The 22405-nt window shown below is 45.0% G+C and overlaps 1 protein-coding gene across 21 annotated transcripts in view; it reads left to right on the forward strand.

Moving 5' to 3' along the window:
- Positions 1 to 404: 404 nt before the first annotated feature.
- Positions 405 to 22405, forward strand: part of Vrk1 (vaccinia related kinase 1) — a 68180-nt gene continuing 46179 nt past the window's right edge. For 3 of the 21 annotated variants that reach the window (NM_011705.4, NM_001029843.2, NM_001029844.2), the window contains exon 1: positions 529 to 624. The gene's annotated coding sequence lies outside the window, so the exon portion shown is untranslated. Of the gene's footprint in view, positions 976 to 15494; positions 16316 to 20982; positions 21061 to 22405 lie in introns of those variants that run through there. The other 18 variants (XM_030246692.1, XM_030246694.1, XM_006515811.4 and 15 more) reach the window with 16 other exon arrangements.

The raw sequence follows: 22405 nt of genomic DNA on the forward strand, positions 1-22405 counted from the left end.
GTAAAACAATAGCAATAACAAGAACAGCACCGAACCCAAGGCCTTTTCTAGGGCTTCAGAAGCTGCAGATCCAAAGTGCAGCTTGAAGCTCATTCTTCCAACCTCTAGGAAGGAGATGGTGAAACAAAGAAAACTGATGTTTGACAAAAGTAGCTCAAATACTGCGGTGGGTTAAGTAAACACCGAGACGCGCTTCGGATATTTGAAATGAGTCTCTTTGTCTAACCGTTTAATAAATCAAGCAACAGTGAGTACTGGTTATATTTATTTCGGTTCTTAAGGCTTTGAGAGCCACAGTAACATGTAAAACAGCAAGCGGGCTGCAAACCACACTTCCCAGAAGCCCTTGTGCTCAGAGGAACACGCCCCCATCTCGCCTCTTGGAGGTTCAAAGACTACAATTCCCAGCATGGAGCAAGCGTAAGGACCACAATTCCCGGCATGTCCGGAGAGGTGACAGGGAAGCGCGGTCTTCCTCTTTCCCCGCCTCCCCCGCCGTTCGCAGCCAACGGGAAGGCTCTGTACTACGGGGTGTGGAGGGGACGGCGCCGTGGGTAGGTCGCGAGTCTAGGGAAGCGGCGGGAAGTTCGTACTACGCTGTGGACCGCGAGTTGGCCGCTCTGGGTAGGGAGCCGTGGGGTGGTGGCGGGACTATAGGTCCGGTGTTGCTTCAGGGCGGCGCCGCGGCTGGGTCCGGCCTGCCCGGGAATCCTCGCTTCTCTGCCCGATCGCGGAGCTGCCGGAAGCCCGGTTCTAGAAGGCCGCCCGAAGCCTAGCCGGGACCAGGGTGGCGGGGACGGGGACGGGGACGGGGACCTGGACCGGCCGAGCCTGCCACTTCCTTAGCACTGGTGAGGTGAGGCCTCGGGGCACAGCCGCGGCCGGCAGCTTCTCGTTTCCTTCCAAGCTTGCTCCTCAGGTCTCCACCGCCGGTGACCGGGCTCCCGGTGCAGTGTCTTCAGAGGCAGCAAACAGGTCTGCAGCCCAGCGCCAAAGTTTGTTTCCGACCGTTTCCAGGCTAGGTCGCCTTAGATGTAGAACTGCGCCAGAGTCCTTGAGAGATGGGGACACACGCCAGTCCTGGTCGGGTTACCCGTTTATTCTTTTGTCGTTGACGTTAACCATTCTTTACGTCTGCGTGTGTTCTTCCTTTCCGTCCCTCATCGCTTTTGGAGCAATTTGGAAACGCGATTTTGCCTTTGGGAAGGTGGTGGTTAAACTTAGCGGGTCGTTGAAGAGCTTCGTTGCTTTCCTTTTTTAAAAAAAGAAACAAAAAAACAAAACGAAACTAGAATTGACCATCTATTGAGTCTGGAATTCAAAACAGTGAAAAAAGATGTAGATCAGCATTTTATCATCATTATTATTTTGGATTTTCAAGACAGCTTGCTTGCTTGCTTCCTTCCTTCCTTCCTCCTTCCTTCCTTTTCTCTTTCTTTCTTTCTTTTTTTTTTTTTTTTCTGTGTAGCCTTGGCTGTTCTGGAACTTGCTCTGTAGACCAGGCTGGCCTTGAACTCAACAAGAGATCCTCCTGCCTCTGCCTACTGAGTGCTGGGACTAGACTTGCGCCACCCCCACCCCGGCTTAAGAGTTCAGGGGAAAGGCATGTCACTTTTTTTGTGACATGTCGATTATACTGTTTGGGGAAATTTAATTTACAGTTCTGACTGGAATTAAGCATCTGGGCAATTAAGATAATGTTCATCTACCTGGAAAAAGGAATGTAAGTGGACATCACTAAAAATGGCTTTCCCCGTTGTGCTACCACAGATGGCAGACACTGCAGCGCTGCCTTGCTGATGGAGACCGAGCTAACAGGAGCATGGATTGAGGTGGATAACAAGTGTGTTAGGCGTTAGGGATTCCGTACAGCACTAGTATCCAGTACAGATATCACTTTGATAACTGTAATGGCTGCTGCTTATGCCTGGCGTAGCAGAGATGATGAGTGTTTATTTGTTAAACAAATGAGATGGTGGAGTTGATGTGTTTAAGCAGGGAGCCTGGCATCTAATAATAAGTTTGAGTGCCCAGGGAATGGTTATATGGAAAGCTTAGGCTGAGTCTTATTCAAGTATGCATGCATATATTTAAAAATAACAGCAGTGCATTTAAAGTGTTGACAGACCCTAAAATTAAATTTCTTACAGGAAATAGGCCAGCTTTTTCCTCTTAATTTTGAGAACTAACGTAAAATAATAATGAGTGAATGCCCCAGATGTCTAAGACAAAGATATAATTTCCCCCCCCCCAGACAGGGTTTCTCTGTATAGCTCTGGCTGTCCTGGAACTCACTTTGTAGACCAGGCTGACCTCGAACTCAGAAATCCGCCTGCCTCTGCCTCCGAGTGCTGGGATTAAAGGCGTGTGCCACCACGCCCCGCTAAAGATATAAATTTTGACTTTTTTTCCCCCTTAAAGGCCCCTGTAATAGACATGCTATGAATAGGGCTTGATTCGAAAAATAAAATCTTAAGTTATTTTTTATTTAAAAACCAAACATATTTGGAAGTGGGACTTACCTTGCAATCAAATGCAGATGTGTGACTCCAGGGTTTATGCAAATGAGCAAAGGCTCCTGTCTTTAGTCTTCCCGCAGTGGGCCTGCTGGGAATCAAAGTGCTGTGACCTGTCTGAGTGAGATGAGGCTGTGGGGGAAGATGATCTGGATGGGTCCTCAATGGATTGGTTACAGGATGACCTTGGAGTACCTGTGTGTGTGTGTGTGTGTGTGTGTGTGTGTGTTTGCATAGGACATTTTGCATGCTTGTCAAGGGTTTTTGTTGGTTTTGTTTTTTAAGATTTATTTATTTTTGTTTATGAGTACACTGCAGCTGTCCTCAGACACACACCAGAAGAGGGCATTGGGTCCTGTTGCAGATGGTTGTGAGCCACCATGTGGTTGCTGGGATTTAATCTCAGGACCTCTGGAAGAGCAGTCAGTGCTCTTAACCTCTGAGCCATCATCTCTCCAGCCCTGGTTTGGTTTTTTGAGACAGGGTTTCATCATTAGCCCTACCTGTCCTAGTTCTTGCTCTGTAGACCAGGCTGGCCTGGAACTCATAAGAGATCCTCCTGCCTCTGCCTCCCAAGTGCTGGGATTAAGGTGTATACCACCACTGCTCTGTTGTCCAGGTTCTTTTTAAAATGGGAGGGCACAGACTGATAGTGAGAGCCACATGGTAACTGCTAAGTGCAAAATCTATTCTTTCTGTCTTACTGTTTGGGTTGAAGAAGTAAGGATATGAGAGGATTTAGAAGGGTTCAGCAGCCAAGCCATTAGCTCAGTGGCGAAACTTTCTGCCCATATTTCTTTGATTGTATTTGCAGTTGTCACTGTAAAGCCATAAGGTCAGCCAGTGTCATTTACTGTTCCCTCTGAGAAAGGAGTCCAAGCCCTGTGTCCAGAGGTTGCTGCGTTGAAGTAACTTGCTGTATTTCTAAATGTTGCTTGCAACCTTTGTTCTCCCAAGCACGTCAGTCCTTTGGGTGGCATGCATGCGTGATCTTTATTAACTGTAGTGTCTTGAGACAGGATCTTGATGTGTAGTTTGGGGCTGCCCTAGAACTCACTATATCTTCTAGGTTGACTGGAGCTTCCTGCAATCTCCTGGTTTACAAGTGCCAGTGGGGTGTGTGTGTGTGTGTGTGTGTGTGTGTGTGTGTGTGTGTGGTGGAGGTGGTGGCAGTGATATGTGTACCTCACCTGGCTAGGCTTACGATTTAAAAGAAGCTCTTCAGAGCCTGGGGAGGTATGAGGTGTGTCCTGACCTCAGAGGGGGTAATACGTTGATCAGCAAGTACTAACTAATGACAAGGACATTTTACTGCCATTCTTGAATAAGCTTAAGAATTTCTTTAGGTGCAGTATGTTTGTGAGCTTGGGAAAACTGATGTTGTGAGTCATATTTACTCTTTAAGTAAGGTAGTCTTGTGTTACTAAATAGCAGCTGTTTAGACATCTCAGATATCGGATGGACTATGTGGCTATGTGGAATTGTGACAGTATGCTTATAAGTCCTTAATTACAGCACTGGAGAGGCAGAGGTAGGCAGATACCTGTGAGTTCAACTCAACCTGATCTACATAGTTTCAGAAAACCCAGAACTACATAGTGGAGACTGTCTTGAAAACAAAGAAACAAAGAACCAACAATAACCACTACCACACAGAAAGGTATGCTTATACAAGCTGACTGCACACCTCAACAGTCACTAAGGAGGTTGACTACCACGGTGTCACTGGGTGACTCCTCTGTACTCAGTGGCTGGTGGCTGGTGACTGCCTCTTGATGAGTCTGTTGCATCAGCTCCTGTTTCTATGGGTGTCTGGTCCAAGGGATAGGAACCTGTGTTGTAGGATTTATAAACTGAGATGGACATGTGTTTCGAGTAGTACTAAACATGTACATGAAAATCAATATGTCAGTAAGCCACGTGGATTACACAGGTGGTATGCTAAATGGAAGTCATGTAATTAAATGGCAGAGTAATTGGTTTGAAATTCTCGAAAGTTCTGCCAGGTACTTTTAAAGCATCGATCACACTGATTTGGAAGGAACACTTTCCAGAGCTCAGTATCAGGAACAGAATGGTTGCATGGGAGCTAAACAAACGAGGCCTTATAATTGCTGTGTCTGCATCAGATTTCTCTGTGAATTGGCGGGCTGGCTGCTGTTGGTGGCTGAGCAGAGACATCTCTAGATAATAGCTATAGCTTTTTGCTATAAGAACCTCAGAAAGACCACATTATATAACTAGGGATTTTACATAAGATTAAAAAAATATGGAGCTTGAAATCTTATACCCAAGGTAAGCCCACTTGTGCTCTGTGTGTGTGCGCACGTGTGTGTGTGTGCATATATATATATATAAAATGACTGCTTTATTTGAGGTTGCATTTCTCAAGTTATTTTACTACATATGTATTGAACAAGTACCGTCATTTGGTAATCCTCTGTCTCCCTGCATTGTGGGCTTTCTCAAGGTACTGAGTATTTAGAGTCTGCTAATCATTTAGTCCTTGTGGACTGTAGACAACCAGTACCCCTTCCCTTCCTCCCCCTTCTCCCCCCCCCCCCCCCGTTTATTGTTGACATGGTATTGCCCATTCATGTACAGATTTTTTTTGTCAGAAGTTCTCTTTTAGAGGTAATGAGAAAGTCTTTTTAGACATCAAAAAAGTTAAAAAATTTTTTTTTTTTTTTTGGTAAGAACTGTATTTGGGTTTTAATGCTTAAGAGATTTAGCCTTGTTTTTTCAGGCTTAAATAATATATTTAAGCCGGGTAATGGTGGCACACGCCTTTAATCCCAGCACTTGGGAGGCAGAGGCAGGCAGATTTCTGAGTTTGAGGCCAGCCTGGTCTACACAGTGAGCTCCAGGACAGTCAGGGCTACTCAGAGAAACCCTGTCTGGGGGGAAAAATTATGTGTGTATATATATACATATATATATATATATATATATATATATATATATATATATATATATATGTATATACACACATACATACACACATACATATACATACATACATATTTAAAAAGTCATGACTTGGAAATTCATCTTAGAGTCTGCTGGCTGGTCTGTAAAATAGATATAGACACTATGAAATTAATTTGGCAGTTTCTCAAAAATTTAAACATAGCCTTAACATATGATCCCACAGTTATACTCCCAGACATTTATTCTAGATAAATAAAAACTTGCATTTGTACAACAAGTTGTTCATTAATACCCATAGACACTTTATAATGGCACCAAACCAGGAAGAACTCCCCAACCTCAGGGTGACAGAAGAAAACCGCTGCCCGGCTGTAGAGCACCAGGCTCCTCCAGAGAAGGTGTTGGTTCCCAGAGCGGTTTGAATGGAGCCCTCAGACTTGTGCATGAGGAGTGTGCCACAGTTGGCTTACAGAGCCCGATTCTCTCCGAAGAAAGCTAGGGGGCTTTTGTTTGTTTTTACTTTTATTGAGACGGTTTCTGTGTGTATCCCTGGCTGTCCTGGAACATGCATTATAAACCAGGCTGGCTTTGAACTCAGATCTGGCTGCTGGTATTAAAGTGCTGTGGGCCACCACCATCACCTGGCTAGCGAGGGGCATGCGAAGGTAAGCTTATACATCATCCCATAGGGAAACTGCGGTATCATGTATGGAGGCCGTACATTCATGAACATGCTCAGTTTGAGGTCATAATCACGTTTAACAGTGCAGCCATGAGCTGCTCTCAGCAGACATTTTAGGGCGATAATGAAGACAATTTAAATTTACCCTGGTTCATCTAAAAAAGAGAATGTGATTTTGGTTGCTTGGAAGTTTTTCTTAAGAACCTTAGGTGAAACAAAAGGAAAACACCCTTGCGGTTTTATACTGATTTATTTCTGTGTGAGTGTGGGTCTGCAGGTGGAGGTCAGGGGCAGCCAGCGGGAGCCCGTTCTCTCCCTATGCCATGTTGGTCCTGGGGCTTGAGCTCACCTACCAGCCAAGCTGGCTCCTGCCTCCACTCTCACAGTCTTTTCAAAGGCGCAGTGTAGTAGTGCAGAAGCAGTCTGAAAGCTGAAATTTGAATAAGGAGTTAGTTACTAGTGCTGAACTGTCAGTTTGCTTGTTTTGGTAATTGCTTATCCGTTGAATGGCTGTCTGTCATTTTATGTAGCCATCGAAGGGTGTGGTAATTCTCAGTGAGGCTGCGGTGGCTGCGGTGACTGCTCATTTTCAGGTTTCTGTATGAGTGTAAAGCTTCCTTCTATTTCCCCCTAGAATAAATGCCCAGGAGTAACTGTCGGGTTGTGTGGTGTGTGTGCTCAGCTTAGGAACTGCCAAATTTAGCCGGGCAGTGGTACGCACGCCTTTAATCATAGCACTTGGGAGGCAGAGGCAGGTGGATTTCTGAGTTCAAGGCCAGCCTGGTCTACAGAGTGAGTTCCAAGACAGCCAGGACTGCACAGAGAAACTCTATCTTGAAAAGCAAAAACAAACAAACAAAAAGCCCAAAACCCAAAAACAAAAAAACAAAAAAAGAATTGCCAGACTTTGCTCGCACAGCCGCCTCCCTAGGCCCAGCTCAGTCCCGCCTCCCTAGGCCCAGGTTTTTTTTCCTCTTTCACTTCCCCAAGAGCTAATCTCTACTTACTTGCCTCTCACTTCTTTGATGACAGGACCCTTTCACGTCTTTTGCCCACTTTGTAATTGGATTGTTTGTTTTCTCCAGAGCTTTAAAAAAATGCTCTAGATCCCTCTTTGCCAAATGCATGGCTTGTGAGTATATTCTTTCAGTCCCTGGGCTTGTCTTTGCGTTCTCCTGCAGTGTCTTTCCAAGCTCTGTACTTTTGGAGACGTATAGTTCATTATTTAGGGATTGTGTCCACAGTGTTAGAATTCTGTGCTTAGCTCTTAGTCAGGAGAACATTCTTATATTTTCTTTTAGATGTTTCACAGTTTTATATTTTATGTTTCTATCTCTCTGTCATTGCTTTCAGGTTAATGTTTTGGACATGATGTGAGGTTTACATCTTTGTTCTTTTGCTTTCCTCTGTGGATGTCCACTCATTCTTAAAACATCAGTTGAAAAGATTTCTCTTTCTCCATAGAACATAGACTGAGCATCAAAATGAAGATGGCAGGAAATAAATGGGCAGTTACGTGTGAACACAGGTGTAGGAAATATGAACACAGGTGTAGGAAGTGTGAACACAGGTGTAGGAAGTGTGAACACAGGTATAGGAAATACGAACACAGATGTAGGAAGTGTGAACACAGGTGTAGGAAATATGAACACAGGTGTAGGGAGTGTGAACACAGGTGTAGGGAGTGTGAACACAGGTGTAGGGAGTGTGAACACGGTGTAGGAAGTGTGAACACAATGCAGGAAGTATGAACACGGGTGTAAAGAGTGTGAACATAGGTGTAGGGAGTGTGAACATAGGTGTAGAAAGTATGAACACAGGTGTAGGGAGTGTGAACACAGGTGTAGGGAGTGTGAACACAGGTGTAGAAAGTATGAACACAGGTGTAGGAAGTGTGAACACAGGTGTAGGGAGTGTGAACACAGGTGTAGGGAGTGTGAACACAGGTGTAGGGAGTGTGAACACAGGTGTAGGGAGTGTGAACACAATGCAGGAAGTATGAACACAGGTGTAGGCAGTGTGAACACAGGTGTAGGGAGTGTGAACACAATGCAGGAAGTATGAACACAGGTGTAGGGAGTGTGAACACAGGTGTAGGAAGTGTGAACACAGGTGTAGGAAGTGTGAACACAGGTGTAAGAAGGGAAGGAATCCTGAGTCCTAACAAAAATGGAAGTATGTTTAGAACAAAGGTGTCACGGATAGCCCAGGGCTAATTGTATTTGACGTTAATTTTCTCCTGTGAGGGGTTTTGAACTAGGAATGAGTCAGCACTCAGGTGATTTCCTGTAAACCTGCTTCCCACCTTAATGTATAAGATAAAGGCTAGAGCTGGTGATTGGGCAGAGAAAGAGGGGAAGGTGGAGCTGAGGGTTTTGGGAGAGAGAGAGAGAGAGAGAGAGAGAGAGAGAGAGAGAAAGACGAAGAAGGAGGAGGAGGGAGAGGAGGAGGAGGAGAGTGGAGCAGAAGCAGCTGGCCTGAAGAAACCACAAGTTGTAAGGGGTCTCTTCTATGGGGAAGATGGTAGTGTAATGGTAGATCTGCCCAATCTAGGTGCACAGCATGCATTCATATTAACTTGAGTTGTGTTCTCATTGCCTAGACTTATTTGGGTTGGAGATTTACCACAAAGTCATGTCACAGGTAGGAACTGGGTAATTCGGAGCTGCAGTTTAAGGAAGGGCTTTGTGAGTAGAAACAGGTGACTTTGTGGCAGTTTGAGCAGGAAAATGACATTAAAAGAAGATTTTAGGGCCATAGAAGGAGGAACAGGGATAACCATGACTCTTGACCTACCACTTTGTGTGACAAAGGTCCACTCAGAAGCTAAGAGAGTAATATATCATAATGTTGTTAATCTCTAGTACATCTTAGAAGTATGTGCTAGCTTTTCACTGGGACAAATGCTTATGATAATTAACTTTCAAGGAGGAAAGGTTACTTTGGCTTAAAGAGGTTTTAGTTCATCATTGGTTAGCCCTTTCTTTTTGGGGTCAAGGCAGGGAAGACCATTGTGTGGAGACTGTGGTGGAGGAAGGTGCTCACCCCCTGGTGTCCAGGGAGCAGGGACAAAAAGGAAGAGCCTTGTTTGCTGCCAGTCTCTGTTACAAGGGTGCCACTTTCTTTGGATCTCACCACCTTCTAATGGTCCCAGCAGCTCTCAGCACTGCTGGTGCTGGTGCTCAAGCTGGCCCCTCAGGGACGTCTGAGTAGAGCTTATCCAGAGTGTGACAAAGCTGATGGTGTGCTTAGGCTTGCTGCTGTCCTCAGGGATAGATGTGGACAAATCTGTACTTTGAGGGTCCCCGGTGCTGCACTGCTGCTGGTTGGTTCTTCCCAGCAAGTTGCCCATGGGAAGAATCGATTCTATTGGCTTGTTGTTGTAGATGGCTTTTGGACTAAGGCTCAAACGGTTCTAAGAGTTGGGACCGAGGTGATAAAAAAGAGATGATAAATTGATCCATCGAGGAAAAGTTGTGGAACCAGATTTATTTGTGATGACAGAGCAGGGCTCAGGTGTGTTCTCTCAGTGCGTCCTGACCCGTGCAGAGGGGCGCAGCTGCTCTTCCACATCCTGAGGATCACATCAAATGAGGAATACTCCATCCTCATGTTGGAATGTGGTTTAGTTTCAGGAAGGTCTATGAAGCTCCTGCTGTCATCAGAAAGGTCTCTAGCAGTAGGTTGGTAACTGGGTTGGGGCATTTTGCCCTAGTTGGGTGTGATATGGACCTGCTATGTGTCTATGCTCTGTCCAAAGCTTCTAATTCCTGACTTAAACTACTTGGTCTCTGTTTATCACCCACTAAAGTTGTTGCTTTCTTTTCTCATACAGATTATACCTTGTCCCCTCCTGCTCATCAGTGGGAATCTCATTTGTTTCCTACATTTTAAAGGTCATGTTGAATATATACATTAGACTCTGTCACTTTAAAAGTAGCCAGCTAACAAATAGAACTTACATAATGTTAGGCAGACTATTTGAAAGCAGTGCGGGTTTTGCTTTATTTAAAATGGAAAACCTAGCATTCCATTGTTTTAAAAGTGATGACTTGTTAAGTAAAGGCTTTTGCTTCCTAAGAGACTGGATGGTGTGCACGGATGCTGGGTGTGCACGGATGCAGGGTGGGCAGGGCAGAGCTCTGCAGCCGTTCACCTGTGCTCATGGCTCCTTTCTGCTGACTTCTGAGAAGATTCCCTTCTGTGGTCCAGATCTGTCTACTTACATCCCGAGACCGCTCAGTGTTAACTCCTGATTACCATTCTTCAGTAGTACTGTCACAGAATTTTCCCCCTGCTGAAGAGCAGGCTCTCACAGTGCTGTGCAAGCTGCCCATTTAAAACTATCATTGCTTGGCACCTATGCCCTAGTGACAGTTTGACCAACATGTGAGCAGGCATACTGCCATCCTGACAGATGGGTGTGAGTACAGGCAGCCAAGAAACCATGTATCTGCATCTAGTGTATTTGTTAAGGGCAGGATTCCCAGTTGGGATGTTCAAACGTCTGTCCATCCTGAGCTTTCACGCCTGTGGATAAAGGGTTGTCATCATTAATCCCAGCTCTGACTGTGACTGCATGGGTCTGTAAGGGCTCCTTGGCTTTTACAGAATTAGGTGGTTAGGGAAAATCAGGATAGCTGTTGTCTCCTTCACAGGAGTACTTCAAATAATCCTTTCCTCTTTCTTCTAGCCAGAGAGGTTTGTAACAAAGGTAAACCCATTTAGAAATTGCTCTGATATTTCTGGAATGAAAGTGGCTTTGTTTTTCAGACCATGAAAGGTTCCAGAGTAATTTGTTCATGCTCTATGCAGTGATATATGTGTGTGTGTATGTGCACACGAGTATGTACATACCAACATCTATGTAACTGGAGTCAGATCTGAGATCAAGTATACGTCAACTGTGATATTAGGACAACCTAATTCAACGTCATATCAAGGTAAATAGTTCCTAGCTTACAACTGGGTGTGAGAATTATCTGTGAAATCAACAGGCTATCATTTCAGGGCACTAGAAGCCAGTGGTAGTTTTTTATTTATTTTTATTTTTTCAAAGTTATCAAAAAAACAGTATCTTTTTTTTCAACTCAGTTCTTTCCATCCTTGGACTTTACCTAGACATTTTCTGTTGTATATGATGGGGGAACTTCAGTGACAGTGAACTTATTGCATCCAGTGTAGCAGTTCTCAGTTCTGGGTTATGGGCCATTTGTTTTTTGTTTGGGGGCTCTCTGCATTGTAAGATGTGTGGCAGCCAGAGGAGCAAAGTCACCTTCATTTGAGAACCCCCACTCTAGAGACAGCCTACACTACTTTAAAGAAAATTCTTATCTGTGGAGACCTACCCTGTTGGTCCTTTGGAGCCATGTAGAACTAGCAGAACCCCTCTTTACATAGCATCCTTTTAGACAGGGTCAGGCATTCTCAGTCAGTCAGATTGGAAACACCTCTAGACTGTAAGCTCTTTGTTTATGATCTGGCTCCAAGTCTGTTCACCAGTGGCTTTCCTTTTTCTAAATTCTGTGTTTGAGTTGTCGTGTATGAGATAGAGTCATTGCTTCAGACATGGCTTGGTGCAGAGGACTTGGAGTTCATGTCTGGTAATGTAGTCCCTTTCTCGTGTCAGGAGTGGGTGTTGGCTTTCCCTGCATACCACATTGTGTTAATAATATTTGCTGGCTTCTTACCACAGTGTGCACACAGCCTAGAGCGGAGTAAGTCTCCTTTGTACCCAACTGGCTCTTTGCTGTGGCTCTGAATTAGTTTTGGGCTGCTAAGTGTTGAGCGCTTATGTTTTATCCTGCTAAATTTACTTTTATTGAACTATCTAACTTCAACATTTTTAGATATTTTAGAATTCCGATTCTTGGTCAGATTGGACGTTTCATGCTTAAGTATGTGAGAATGCTGTCAGCCGAGTCTGGAAACACAAGGAATGTGCACACACATGCCTGCAATTGGGAGGACTGAATGAGAAGCCTAGGGAGTCCTAAGATTCATTCATAGGTAGCTGGGCAGAAAGGCCGCTCAGGAGACCAGGAGGAAAGCGGCGGGAAGAGGGTCAGGTGTGAATACCTCATAAGCTGCCAGACTGCTCAGTACTGTGCTGGGTCCTGGATGTGGGACAGGGCATGGGTGCTGGGTTCTGCTCCTGTTTCTGTCTGCCTTTTTGCTTTATCTATAAACATTGGGATATAGACTGCATGATTGTAGCAAAGTAGTTTTGTAATAGGTTTTTTTAACCAATACAGACGACCATTGAGGCCTACTGAGCAAGAGAAGTGCAGACAGCTCCAGATTGTATGTTCTGGAGATAGATGAAGGTACCTAGTTAAAAGGGAGAGCCCTGCTGTGTCAGGTAGGTGAGGCATAGTGGAAGTTGCGGTTGTAGGAGAGTGGTACCTGGCTTTTTCAGACTCTGCCATGATTGCCCTTCCGACCTGGCACCAGCTGTTAACAGTCAGGGTTCAATGACAGTCTGCTACAGTATCGGTCTTTTCCTCCTGTGGTGGTGCTGGGGATCTGGCATAGGACCTTGTGCATGGTGGGCAAATCTTCTGCCGCTAGTCTGCAGTCCCAGCCCAGTATGTTAATCTTACATGGACTTTTTGGATCAGAAAGATTTCTTCAGAACCAAAGGAGGAATTTAAGAAAACAACCCATTAGTTCTAAGATTTTCCACACTTGGAAAACAAGTGTGAGCAAGAAGTCTCACTCTGCACAGCTTTACTTTATAGAGTACTTCTTCCATAATGATAACCTTCTTGTCTCACAGAACAAAGCTTAATTAAACCCACAATCCAGACCAGCTGAGCTTCCCAACAAGAGAGGTGAAGCCAGTAGCGCTATCCATAGTTCTTAGCTCACTGATCGACTCTTACACTATAACAACAAGTACATGTGTGGGGACACATGTTTATTTTATATATCTAGAGCAGCTGATTATAATGTGTGATACCTTTAGTAAATTCTAGCAGACTGCCAGTTTTCAATAGTGGTTGTACTAGTTCACATTTCTACTTGCACGTGAGAGTTCCACTCGCCAGCCATTCCTGCCTCCACATATTGCAGTTGGTTAAATACTTTGTTGATTGCTTGAGACAAGGCTTCACCTTGAGGTGGAAGCTGACTTGAAACTTACAGCTACCCTCCTGCCTCAGCCACGGTGCCCAAGCAGCTAAACAATAAACAACTAAGTGAACGATTGGGTCTTTCTCCTACTGTTACTGAAGAGTTGTGTCTCCCACATCTCACTGGAATGCTGGCATTTTGTACGTTCTCTGAGTCTTGCCGCCGTTCTGGGTGAACTGAAGCTGATCTTCCTGTCTTCCAGGCAGTGCTCTGCTGTGTCCTTCCTCGTTGCTTTTATGCTACCTTGTGGTCCTGAAGGTACTCTGCAAGCAGCTGTCCTGTGGCCTACACTGGAGACTTCTGACTCCTCTCACACTTAGACTGGGTGCCTCAGAAGTATTTTTGCTTGTTGAGCAGCAGCTTCTGTGCTGAGCATAGCTCAGTTCGGCAGGGTCAGTCGGAGGCTCACGGTGTCTCTGGCGGGCTGTAGTGAGGGAAACAGGCTGTACCTTTGCTTTCACCCCCTGATAACTGTTACTTACAGTCCTTTTTGTAATTGTTAGGTCACCTGCATGTCTATTCAAATCCTTTGCCCACTTTCAGTTTTTTTTTTATTGAATTCATTAATGTTGCAGTGTTTACATTGATTTATTTTTAATCTAAAACTTTTTTTCTCTTTGTTTTCTTCCATTCTGTTGGGGGAGTATTTATTTTGTAGTATCAGGCGGTTAAGAAAGTTCTTAGGCTGTGCGCACTTACCCCTGGATCCCTCAGGTTAGATCTGCAGTCCTGGGACCATCCCTGGGTATCTCAGATTAGAAATATGCGTCTGCTAGTCTTTCCAGTAGCCACTCAGTGGGTCACACTGCTTCCAGAAAAACTGCTGCTCCTCCCCTTCAGACAGGACGGAGAGCTCCTGGCTTAGCGCTTATCTCAAGTTTGTCATTTTGTAGGAGAGAAGAGCGAATAGGAGAAGTAGGCTGATGACTGAACTTGTGGGGGTGGGGTGGGGTAGAGGACCAGGATGCACTCAGCACATCCTTAGGAAGGATCTCTTGGTTTCTTGACAAGATTCATTAAATTCTGGGGTTTGCAGCGCCGAGTGCTCGTATGCTCCTATATGTTCTTGCTCTTTCTCTCTTTGTCTTTTGAGATGGTCTCACAGTATATTTAGCTCTGGGTGGGCTGGAACTTGCTATGTAGACTGAGGTGGCCTTGAACCCACAGAGACCAACTTTCTTCTGTCTCTGGAGTGCTGAGTGCAAAGTGTATGTCACGCCTGACAGCACGGCTTTCTTCAGTAGGTAAGCTGATGTGACTCAAATAGGTTGGTTTTTTTCCTTTTTAGGGATTTTTAGGTGTTAAAACATAAAAATGTCATTTCTGTGGTGGGTTGCTGAAGATTTCTGTTGCTGATAGCCCTGGGGCTAATTATATTTGATGTTAATTCCATTTTTCTGTGAGGGGCTTCGAACAAGGAATGAGTCAGCACTCAGGTGATTTCCTGTAAACCTGCTTCCCACCTTAATGTATAAAATAAAGGCTAGAGCTGGTGATTGGGCAGAGAAAGAGGGGAAGGTGGAGCTGAAGGTTTGGGGGGAAAGAGAGAGAGAACAATGGAGGAAGAGGAGGAGGAAGAAGAGGAGGAAGAGGAAGAAAGTGGAGCAGAAGCAGCTGGCCTGGAGAAACCGCGAGTTGTAAGGGGTCTCTTCTATGGGGAAGATGGTAGTGTAGCGGTAGGTCTGCCCACTCTACCATCATGTAGATACATGCGCACAGCATGCATTCATATTAGTTGACTTGTGTTTTCATTGCCTGGGGTTATTTGGGTTGGAGATTTGCCACCACACATATATAATATAGTCTGAGGAGTTGGGAAAAAGAAATGCCAGTGTGAATGTGGCATGTGCTTTTCTTTTAAGACCCATTTGTAGCTCCCGCTCAAAAGACCTGGAAGTGACCATCTTCTACAGTGTTATGGCAGTAGCACGGCATTATTGTGATGATGTTATGCCCAACACCCAGGCCTGTGACAGTCTTGGCCCCGGTTCAGGCTCCAAACAGTCATTTTTCAGCTAAAAGGAAACAAAGTGCCCTGTAGGAGTGGGCTGAGGTTTGGAACAACAGTGTGTAAGGGGACCTCGAACATCTTTCTCCAAGGCTTCTAGGGCTTCTCTAAAAGGTGGTCAACTTGAAGGTTGTTCAATAGTTCAATAGTTTTTGAATAGTTTAGCAGCTGTGTCATAGTTTGTATTGAGACATGGTGTCGTTATCCCCAGAGTTCAGCTTGGAGAACTACTCAGTTGAGTTCAAAAGAAGTTTCAAAGAGTCTTGTGTTTTTAGGGAGTCTCTGATTTCATTTTGGGCCACAATCATTGTCACCCTGGGTGCATGTGAGTCGCAGGCCACAGGTTGAAGTTGTCAAGAGGAAAGAGCATCCCTGGACTTGAGCAGCAGTCTGCACTCACAGGGAGGCCACAGGAAGCGAGTGGAAGCAGAAACAAAACCAAGGTTGCTACTGCCTACTGAATTTGCAGCCAAGGGCATGGCTGCTGGTTTGCACAACTGGATACAGAGTGGTGGAGCCGATCCATGTGACAGGAGCACTCCAGACAATCTTCTGTTCCTAGGTTACCAAACCAGTGCCAAGTCCAGAGAGTCCCGTAACTTCTGTCCTGCCCGGTAGTGTGTGCCTGGCCCCTGCAAGGAGCAGTGATTGTACTCTGCCTGCAGTGTTCATGGCAGCCTCTTGCAGTGAGTGGCGCACCAGAGCAAGCACAGTGTAAGCACCAATCCAAAACGAGCAAAGCCCTACAGGATTGTAGGGCCACCTTGAGTGTATTGCAAGTCCTGACTTTATAGGAAGATAGCAGAGGGTGAGGGGAGACACAGGGAGGCGGTACTAAGCTCAGGTCAACTTTTGGGTCCCAGGTAGCAGAGTCACCATGTGAAGAGATGCCTTGGAGACAGTGGAGAGAGTGGACTGCTTACCAGATGGTATTGAGAGGTGATTAATTTTGTCAGGCAGTTTGCATATGAGGAGCTATGATGTCTGGGGTTTGCTATAAGATGAAGATGGTTTTAGGAGGACTGGTGGACGGCCGTTGAGGTGGTGAGTACTGTGGGGCTGTGCACTGTGTCCCTTTCCGCTCGCTCCTCAGTTCTGTAATCCTTGTAGGAAGCTGCTGTGAAAGCCAGGTGTGCTGCTTCTGCAAGCCGCCCGTCCTTGTCACTTTTCTTTTTTAGCTGGCTTTTGTCTAGTTTTCCTCACAATTTAAAGGGCTCTTTCAATAATGTGAAACAAGCCTTTTGTCATGTTTTGCAGATAATTTTCATTTGTCTTTTGAGTTCATGGTGCTTTTCTTTTTGTTTTTTTATAACCTGTGGTTGAATTTCCATTTTTATTTTGTCAATTTACCACTTTTCCTTATGGCTTAAGTGTTTTTGTGTGTTTCTTATAAAAAGCCTTTTTTTCAGAGACTCTGAAAAGTTCTTTCATGTTTTCATGAATTTTTAAAACTATAGTACACGACTGATGCATTTTCATTATATGGTCGTTATCATTTTCCTAGCATATTTGGGACTATCCTCCTTAGAGCTGTGCATCAAGAATATATCGGGGTGAATTCTCCGCGGCTGTCCTGGGGAGATATTGATAGGTTTAACGAGGATTCCCAGAAGAATAACTGTGGACAGTTACTGGAGGGTTCAAGAAGTGTGTAATATGTAACTAACTTCTTTTATTAAAAACTAAATACTGTGTAAAACGTTGGTAATATACTTGAGTGGCTAACTGGCCACGTTTTTGGTATTCACTTTGCCCAGACATTTCTTCTAGCGCTTTTCCTTGAGTTAGGGTCGGGAGCTGGCCCCTCCCTGGAGGCAGCGTTTCAGGCTTGCACCCTCGCAGCTCTGACTCTGTGAAGAACAGCATGCCAGACACCCATGTTTCTGCACTGCCTTTCTCACTGGGTGTGGGGATCTTGGGGTAGATTATCTTCTGTATACATCAGGTTAGAAGGAGGCCTGTGGAGGCCTCTCATGCCACCGAGGGGAAGTAGTAGCAGGGAGGTGGCTTGAATTGGGGTTTGGAATGAACGCACTCAGTTTTCAGTTAAATGTGAGTTCTACTGTTAGTGCTTCCCCTTTAGACACGAGTTAAGGAAATACGAGGTGAAGAAGTGCATGTATTTAAAGTATTTTACCCTATAAAAATTTTATCCTCCTCTTCTCTTCTCTTCTCTTCTCTTCTCTTCTCTTCTCTTCTCTTCTCTTCTTTTCTCTTCGGTTTTTCAAGACAGAATTTCTTTGTGTAGCCCTGGCTATCCTGTAACACACTATGTAGACCAGGCTGGCCTCGAACTCAGAGATCCTGCTCTGCTTCCTGAGCACTGGGATTAAAGGCGTGCGCCACCACTGCCTGGGGTGCTAATTTTCTAATGCAAGTGAAAAATGGGACCAGAAAACATTTTTCTTCTGCAGTGCCCATTTCTCTTTCCCAGAATTTGCAGTGTGAGTCATCACCTAGCTCTTTCCAGCTTAGGTGTGAAGCATCGTAGGTGTGAGAGACGTTGAAGACCCATCACAGTTTGCTCAGCTTAATGCCTTCAGGAACAGTCTGTGACGTTTCCAGAGTTTGCATCTGTATTATCAGTTTGATACTCACTCGGTTTATGTAACAAAAGTACCATGTAGCCATGGATACTGCTGTGCTTTGGTTGATAGGAATAGACTAGAACACTGGCTGCCCCTAAAAGGAGTCCAGGGTTCCTGTATGATAGGTTTTAATGCCGGATTGTGTGTGTGTGTGTGTGTGTGTGTGTGTGTGTGTGTGTGTGTATGTATGTGTGTGTGTATTTACTTACAGTTTCTTTTTTGTGGGGAGGGATGGGGTTTCGAGACAGGGTCTCTCTCTCTCTCTCTCTCTCTCTCTCTCTCTCTCTCTCTCTCTCTCTCTCTCTCTCTGTATTTTTTTCTCCTTACAGATAATTCTTTTTTGTGGCGAAGGTTGAGATTTTGAGACAGGGTTTCTCTATGTACCCTTGCTGTCTTGGAACTTGCTCTGTGGACTAGGCTGGCCTCAAACTCATAGATTCATCTGTCTCTCACATACTGGGGTTAAAGGCGTGCACTTATGCCCAACTTTACTGATACTCTCTCTTTTTTTTTTTTAAGATTTATTTATTGCATGTAAGTACACTGTAGCTGTCTTCAGACACACCATTAGAGGGCATCAGATCTCATTACAGATGGTTGTGAGCCATCGTGTGGTTGCTGGAAATTGAACTCAGGACCTTTGGAAGAGCAGTCAGAAAGAAGGCAGTGTAAAACACAGGACACACACAGATGCAGATACATACATTTACTGTACACACTGAAGTCCTATAGAAATATAACATCAAAAACCGTAATATATAAGCAAAAGACCTGTGAGGGGAATAAATGCCTAGACAAAGCGCTGAGACAGAAACCCTTCCAAGATAACCTGAGTTTGTTTTGTGTTGGCCATCTGCTGCTGGGTGTGAGGCTGTGAGGCCTGCCCTGGAGTGTGGTTTGTACACCCAGTGAGTCTATTGAAGAAAATGGACTTTTCCTTTGAGAGTGGCTGTCAGTTGGACATAGCTTCTGGCTTAGGGATAGGGGCTTGTGTATACTCCCTCTGTCAGCACTGGGATCCTGTTTGATGTACACCTGTGCTGCCCTAGTCTGTGTTCAGCCATGAGCCAGTTGTGTTGTATCTGGAAGTTTTTGTTTCCTTGGTGTCTTCCATCCCTGTTCTTTACAATCTGTTTTTCTTGTTTTCCACAAGGTAGTTTGAACCCTGAGTGAGGGGTTTGATGGAGGCGTTTAGGACGGAGTCTTCCGAGGTCTCTCGCTCTCTGCACATTGTCTAGTTGTGGGTCTCTATTTGTTCCTCTCTGCCGTAGGAGGGAGCGTCTCTGATGGCTGAGCAGGCCTTGATTTCTGAGTACAGAAGAATGGCATTAGTAACTTTATTGCTGTGTTCCTTTAGCACAGCAGTAGTAGTTGGTTTTCTTCTAGGTCCACAACTAATTAGCAAGTGGGTGGTTGCTCCCACAGCTCTGTGCCACTGTCACAGCAGTGTATTATGCCCCATTGTAGACTGCAGGTTTGTAGCTGGGTTGCTAAAAAGCTACACCTTTCTCCTCTAGTATCTTGCACGGTACCTTCCTGTAAGCGTGGAGGCTCTAGGTAGGCACCAGCTTGACTTCTCCATGTTCAGTGAGTTATGGAGGTGTTGTCTTCAACCATAGGGTCTTACTGTCAGTTTGTGGAGAGCACTGATTGCCTTGGCAATAGGTTGGGCTGTTTGGGAGTTTCCATGGGGCCACTTTGGCCAACAACTCAATTAGCTGTAACTGATTCCTGGCGCTGACAGTTTCCCTTGGTGGTGAGGTAGGTCTGGTTGGGGCCTGGTGTCCCTGTTCTTTGGTCCCATTTAGATTTCTTTCATATATGCACATACTTTAAAGCTTTTACTGGGGCAGGTTTTCCCGCGCCCCACCCCTCGCACGGTCCTTAGTTTTAGGTGTTCCGCTTACCTTCCGTCTTGCCGCCCCCTTTTGGTTTAATTCTCCTCTCCCCGTCTCCTCTCCCCCATCCACCCACCCACAACTGCATATTCTATTTCTCCTTGTTTGGGAGACCCTCACAGGCACCTCCACACGTCCTCCATATCTAACTTCTGTGGTTGTCTGCTTATCAAAGACTTAAAGAGCTGACATTTACATATACGCTAATACATACCATATCTGTGGGGCTGGGCCACCTCACAGGATGACTTTTTTACCTGGGTTTTTTTTTTTTAAACAGCTGAGTAAGATTCTATTGTGTAAATGTACCAGCTTTTCTTTATCCATTCATCTGCTGACACATCTAGGCTGTTTCCAGTTTCTGCTTCTATGAATAGAGCAGCAGTGAACATAGATGAGCAAGCCCAGCACTTAATTTTTTAAAATTATGGTGTGCTTCCCAGCACAGTGTGCTGTCAGTGCTGCAGCAAGGACAGTGGTGACCTCAGACCACACAGACACCAGGGCAGACAGCAGCAGCAGCCTCCACGTGAGCTTCAGGTGGTCAGAAGCTCACCATGGTAGGAGTGCTGCCCAGTTACAACCAGAGACGCTGTTAGAGACAGGCTTGGTCCTATCCTCTGCTTTTTATCAGTGGAATTGGATTCTAAGCTCATTCCCATCTTAGTGTAACTTGTGACAGTGACTGCAGAGCGCTTATAACTTTGGGTTGAAGATTGTTAATATTCACTTTATACATGGAAAGTATGTTGAAAGGGAATTTATACATATTAGCAAAAGAACAACAAAACATTGAAACCTGTGGTAAGAACTAGACTGGTGAGAAGGCGCTCTCTGACTCGGGTGTTCAGAGAGCTGTTCCATTCTTGCTAAGTTGTCATTCATGTTCACATCCCAAGATGCAACTGTGCCTTTCCATCATGTCACAGCTCTGCTGCCTGCAGAGCCCTCTGAGCACAGCCAGCCTTCTCCCCGCTGCCCCTCCCTGGCTCTGCTCATCTCACAGGGTGGAAGGTGAGCTGAAGGAACGGAAGGGCTTCGTCCATGTGACAGGAGAGGAGGCAGATCTGGATACTGAGTTGGATGTGAAGTGAGTTTAAGTGGTTTGTACACTTGTGAAACCTGTAAACGAGGTTATTGCATCATTTGCTGAGAATTGCAGATCAGAAAGGGGAACTGGGCATTCTGAGGAAAGCCAGAAGGGTTTGACATTGTCAGTTTAGAAAGCAGTTGCTGAGCCTTTGAAAGGATTCCAGGATCTACTGCTGTCTGCTGTGTACAGTAAGCATAAAGCTGGAATCAGGTAATTGCTTGTGAAGAGCAACTGGAACGCTATGCTGTCTAAAGAAGTTCCTTTAGTTCCTGCAGTATACAGTCTATTATAGAGAACACAATTCCTGCATCCAAGGAGCTCATAAACAGAAGGGACGATGTGCCTGTGAGAGGCTGTTTCTACTTTACAAGTCCCATGTTCCTGAGGTGGCCTTGAGGACTGGGAACAGTCTCTGAGTGTACAGGAAGTGTGTAGGAGAGTGGCTGGTGCAGAGCTGTTGACACCATGCTAACGGAGAGGTTTACGTTCTCCTGGGTCGGATGTGTTTTGTACAGTATGAAACATCAGAGAAGTTTATGGCTTTAGAGAAAATTCCGTGAACATATATAACCCCCTCAAGGAGTTTATGCATATGTATTTTAGGGAACGTTCACGAGTGGCCACCCAGAGCATAGAGAGCATCATACTGCGCTGTGGTGCCCAGTGTGGTTGTGAATTTGTAGAGCTCAGTGAGTGTGTTATTGTTGAGTCCATTCAAGCTTTTTACCCTCTCTCCAGCCTTTTTAAAAAATCCTTCGCCAAATTTGAATCCAGGACTTGAGAAAGTGCCCGTTATCTAAATACAGTATCGTATTGTGATAAATATAGCCATTGAGATTTTCGAGCTATTCACAAAACTTTATTTTAATATTCATAGGGAACTTTTTTGGACGGTTATCTGAAAAACTGAAGACCATTTTATCATCAGAACTGACTATTAATTAGGGTATTGTTTCAGAAATAAAAGTTGATCTGCTGCTAAAACTCTATTTGAATATGTATGGTTCCAAGCTTGCTTTGTGTATTTAATAACTTTAGTACTATAATCACTCTGTTTACAATTAAATTTTGGTGAATATGCTAATGTAGACTGTAACAGCGGGTGGTTTCAGCACCGGGCAGTGTGGATCTGCGTCCTGATGCGCTTTTCAGTTACATCTGCATTCCATCTAGAATCCAAGGGAGAAAACATGGTCAGATTATGTAACCATCATGTGATGAGGAACCATGTTCTTGTCTGTTGCATGGCTGTTACTACAGGCGGCTTGAGCTGAGTGTTCTGAAATGACAGAGACTGCACTGTCCTACGGGTTAGCTTCTCTGTGCATTCCTTACTAGAATTCTGCCTCAGGGCTGGGACTGGTGTCGCTATTAGAAGATCCCTCCAATGCACTGCAGCAGTTGTTTAACTGAAATCCGCGTCTGCGGCTCTTATGAACACTCACTCACCTAATAAGGCAAGCGCTTGTGCTAAGGTTTAAGAAAGTGTCATTCTCAGATATGGCCTGCAAAGCGACAGTAGCTCGAGACAGCCAGCCTTCCTGTTCTCAGACAC

Source organism: Mus musculus, chromosome 12 (genome assembly GCF_000001635.26).
Source record: "Mus musculus strain C57BL/6J chromosome 12, GRCm38.p6 C57BL/6J".
In the NCBI taxonomy this organism is placed as follows: Eukaryota; Metazoa; Chordata; class Mammalia; order Rodentia; family Muridae; genus Mus; species Mus musculus.